The following is a 5,501-nucleotide window of genomic DNA, read 5'->3' as shown; positions in this document are numbered from 1 at the left end:
AAGAAAAACCCCGGAATGAGTAGGTGTCAACTTTTGACTGGTACTTTTATATAGAACAAAAATGTTAATGCAACATGTAAAATGTTGGTTTCATGATCTGAAATAAAAGATCCCCAAAATTGTCCATTCGTACAAAAAGCTTATTTTGAACTGTGTGCACAAATATGTTTATGTCCCTGTTAGTAAGCATTTATCCTTTGCCAAGGTAATCCAGCCAGCTGACAGTTGTGGCATATCAAGAAGCTGATTAAACAGCATGATCATTACACAGGTGCACCTTGTGCTGGGGGCGAAAGGACACTAAGATGTGCAGTTTTCTCACAATGCCACAATGTCTCAAGTGTGCAATTGGCATGCTGACTGCAGGAATGCTCTCCAGAGCTGTTGCCAGAGAATTAAATGTTAATTTCTCTACCATAAGCCACCTACAATGTTTTAGAGAATTTGGCAGTATGTCCAACCGGCCTCACAACCACAGACCATGTGTATGGTGTCTTGTGGGCTAGCGGTTTGCTGATTTCAGAGTTGTGAATAGAGTGCCCCATGGTGGTGGTAGGGTTATGGTATGTGCAAGCATAATCTACGGACAACAAACACAATTGCATTTTATGGATGACAATTTTAATGCACAGAGATACCGTGACAAAATCCTGGAGGCCCATTGTCGTGCAAATCATCCGCCACCATCACGTTTCAGCATGATAATACACGGCCCCAAGTTGCAAGGATCTGTACACAATTTCTGGATAATGAAAATTTCCTAGTTCTTCCATGGCCTGCATACTCATACGACATGTCACCCATTGAGCATGTTTGGGATGCTCTGGATTGACGTGTACGACAGCGTGTTCCAGTTCTCACCAATATCCAGCAATAGGGCTGTGATGGTCAAGAAATGTTGTCAGACGGTGACTGTCAAGCAAATAACTGCTGGTTTCACGGTAATTGGCTGTTTATTAGCATTAACACATTTAACATCTCCATGCATAACCTACAAGCCACTGACGCAGACCTTTATAACATCTAGATTTTAAAAAGTATAATAAATCCATAGCCTACACATCACAATAAGTCCATATGTATTTTAGACAGGTCTAAAGAAACATGATATGAAGAAAATGTAGTCTATTTAAGAACAGAATAGCATACTCCTTGCCCTGATTTGGCTATACCATAAGGCTGTGGGCTACACTAGTTAATTTAGCAGACAAGATTTGCTTAAAATTCCGTGGCATTCTTTTGTTTTATAGTATGAAGATTACAATTGAACATTGCTGAATAAAATAGAAAGGATGTTTTCTCAAAGATTTCTGAGGGAGTGTGCACAAAATGGCTATTCTGAGTGGTTAACAAGGACACAGGTCTTCCTATGTGTTTAATTTAGTTACTTATGCAACTTTAGTTGTGATGAAAACATGTAGCCCAACGTTTGTATTTTTAATGCATTCTAAGGCTGCGATGATGATTTGCAAAAAGTTGCATGAAAGGCATGAACTTTGTTATTTGCTGCAGACTTTTCATCAGTCTATCATTCACAATTTGACAAGCACTTGATAATGCCTCAAATTTCTGGCCGTAATGCCCCCAAAATTAATCTGTCTTTTGCGGCCAGTGGCCGTTATGCCCTTGGGCTAAATATAATATCTCTCAGATAGCTCAATTCTTATTAGCCAATGCCCGTCACAGGCTACAAGTGAAGATAGACACATCGGGGATGCAACTTTGTGGGTCCTTATCCAATTCCGAGGCACACATTGAAGATATTAGATCTGTCCCTATTTACTTTTCATCAGCCAACAAAATGTGTAGGCTTAATGAACAGCAAAAGCATTAGGCTATCAACTTTTGTACTATTGATGACTATGTCAATCTACTATCCCTCATAGTACAAAAATTGACCTATTCTGTGCGAGAAATAAAAATTCCAAACATTGTCTGGGACAGTTGTGGGATGCGATAGATCCCAAATTCAATACAACCACAAGCATCAAACAACCTTTTTTAAGCATTCAGGCTGAGGCAACAGATCAGAACATTTAGCTTAAAATGTTGATAAACTATTAAATCAAATCAAACTTTACTTGTCACATGCGCCGAATAGACCTTACCGTGAAGACCTTACCGTGAAGTGCTTACTTACAAGCCCTTAAAACCTGTTGGGGCTCGGGGGCATTATTGAGACATTTTGAAAAAAATATGTGCCCATTTTTAACTGCCTCCTACACCAACTCAGAAGCTAGGATATGCATATTATTAACACATTCGGATAGAAAACACTCTGAATTTTCTAAAACAGTTTGAATGGTGTCTGTAAGTATAACAAAACTCATATTGCAGGCAAAAACCTGTGAAAAATAGATCCAAAAATTTTTTGAATTTTGTGACTGTACTATTTAGTGTCATTGTTTTATAGATACCATAGTGAGAAAGGATTCATTTCGCAACACCTACGGCTTCCACTAGATGTCAACGATCTTTATAAAGTTGTTTGAAGCGTCTATGATAAACAGAGAGCAAATTAGAATCCAAGGAAGTTGACATGTCATCACTTCATTTTTTTGCACCTGCGCGTAAATCTGAGAAGCGTGAGTTTGTCATCATTGTTTATCTAGACATAGGATAGGTTGTGTGAAAATATTACTGATGTTTAACGTTAAAAATGGACCAAAAGATTAATGCTAAACAACATTTGACATGTTTGAACGAACGTAAATAGATTATTTACTAGGTTTTTTTAGCTTTTCGGCGTGATTTTACACTCCCCCCACCACGTTTTGTGGGAGCATAATGAACGCTAAGTACTTGGTGTTATTTGGACATAAATTATGAACTTTGTCAAAAGAAACCACATTTGTTCTGGACCTGGGATGCCTTCCGGACCTGGGATGCCTGCCTTCTGATGGAGATAATCAAAGGTAAGGGGATATTTACAATGTTATTATCGATTTTAGATGATGCTAACTGTATAGCATAGCTTATTGTTCTTAGCATAGCACCCCGTTTATTGCAAAATGTGATTTCCCAGTAAAGTTATTTTGAGATCTGGCCATTCGGTAGCAATTACGAGATGATAATATATTATTCTTTGAATGACAATATTATAATTTACCAATGTTTTCGAATAGTAATTTTGTCATGTTCACGGAAGCATTTCAGAGAAGAAAAAATCTGAATTTCACGCTACTGTAAAATGCTGTTTTTGGATATAAATATGAACTTGATGGAACAAAAAATGCATGTATTGTATAACATAATGTCCTAGGAGTGTCATCTGATGGAGATTGACAAAGGTTAGTACATAATTCTAGCTGGTTTCTGCTTTTGGTGACGCCTGATCTTGAATTGAAAATGGATGTTTGTACTTTTGTGGCTATGTACTGTCCTAACATAATCTAACTTTATGCTTTTGCCGTAAAGCCTCTTTGAAAATCGAACCATGTGGTTAGATTAAGGAGATGTTTATCTTTTAAATTGTGTAAAATAGTTGATTGTTTGAGAAATTGAAATTATTAGATTTTTGATGTTTTGAATTTCCAGCCTTGTTAGCAATCCCGACTCGGGGTTCATTGCTAACCTGTAGCCCCAACAGGTTAAATTAACCAATAGTGCAGTTCAGGAAGAGTTAAGAAAATATTTACCAACTAAAGTAAAAAATAATAAAAGTAACACTACATAACAATAACGAGGCTATATACAGGGGGTACCTAGTCAGTGTGCGGGGGTACAAGTTCGAGGTCATTTGTACATGTAGGTAGGGATGAAGTGACCATGCATAGATAATAAACAGCAAGTAGCAGCAGTGTACAAAACAAATGGAGGGGGGGTGTCAATGTTATAATCCGGTGGCCATTTTATGAATTGTTCAGCAGTCTTATGGCTTGGGGGTAGAAGCTGTTAAGAAGCCTTTTGCTCCTAGACTTGGCGCTCCGGTACCGCTTGCCGTGCGGTAGCAGAGAAAACAGTCTGACTTGGGTGACTGGAGTCTCTGACAATTTTATGGGCTTTCCTCTGACACCGCCTATTATATACGTACATGTAATGCTTTTATTATAAAAATGCATTTTTATTGTGAAAATGATCTATCCCAAACTTGAAACTCAGTCGCTGCGTATGTATGTCAGTCAGGCTCTACGCCAGTTTTAAAGCAGATTAATGTCCTTAAAATTAAGAAGTTATTTGGACACTAGTTGTGACACAAACTTTATCAAAACATACAGGCATATGGGCTAGGCTACATGAGGTGTGGGACTATGATTTTGAAAAAGTGCAAAAAAAAGACATGCGATGTTTCTTGCCTTACTGAACACAAGCTGGGCATCATTCACAAGTGACAATATATACTGGTCAAAAAATAAAGGGAACACTTAAACAACACAATGTAACTCCAAGTCAATCACACTTCTGTAATAAATTTCATATGCTGTTGTGCAAATGGAATAGACAACAGGTGGAAATTATAGGCAATAAGCAAGACACCCCCAATAATTCTGCAGGTGGAGACCACAGACCAATTCTCAGTTCCTATGCTTCCTGGCTGATGTTTTGGTCACTTTTGAATGCTGGCGGTGCTTTCACTCTAGTGGTAGCATGAGACGGAGTCTACAACCCACACAAGTGGCTCAGGTAGTGCAGCTCATCCAGGATGGCACATCAGTGCGAGCTGTTGCAAGAAGGTTTGCTGTGTCTGTCAGTGTAGTGTCCAGAGCATGGAGGCGCTACCACGAGACAGGCCAGTACATCAGGAGATGTGGAGGAGGCCGTAGAAGGGCAACAACCCAGCAGCAGGACCGCTACCTCCGCCTTTGTGCAAGGAGAAGCAGGAGGAGCACTGCCAGAGCCCTGCAAAATGACCTCTAGCAGGCCACAAATGTGCATGTGTCTGCTCAAACGGTCAGAAACAGACTCCATAAGGGTGGTATGAGGGCCCGACGTCCACAGGTGGGGGTTGTGCTTACAGCCCAACACCGTGCAGGACGTTTGGCATTTGCCAGAGAACACCAAGATTGGCAAATTCGCCACTGGCGCCCTGTGCTCTTCACAGATGAAAGCAGGTTCACACTGAGCACGTGTCTGGAGAACATTCTGCTGCCTGCAACATCCTCCAGCATGACCGGTTTGGCGGTGGGTCAGTCATGGTGTTGGGTAGCATTTCTTTGGGGGGTCGCACAGCCCTCCATGTGCTGGCCAGAGTTAGCCTGACTGCCATTAGGTACCGAGATGAGATCCTCAGACCCCTTGTGAGACCATATGCTCGTGCGGTTGGCCCTGGGTTCCTCCTAATGCAAGACAATGCTAGACCTCATGTGGCTGGAGTGTGTCAGCAGTTCCTGCAAGAGGAAGGTATTGATGCTATGGGCTGGCCCGCCCGTTCCCCAGACCTGAATCCAATTGAGCACATCTGGGACATCATGTCTCACTCCATCCACCAACGCCACGTAGCACCACAGACTGTCCAGGAGTTGGCGGATGCTTTAGTCCAGGTCTGGGAGGAGATCCCTCAG

Source organism: Salmo salar, chromosome ssa24 (assembly GCF_905237065.1).
Source record: "Salmo salar chromosome ssa24, Ssal_v3.1, whole genome shotgun sequence".
Taxonomy (NCBI): domain Eukaryota; kingdom Metazoa; phylum Chordata; class Actinopteri; order Salmoniformes; family Salmonidae; genus Salmo; species Salmo salar.
Note: the sequence above shows the minus strand (reverse complement) of the source record.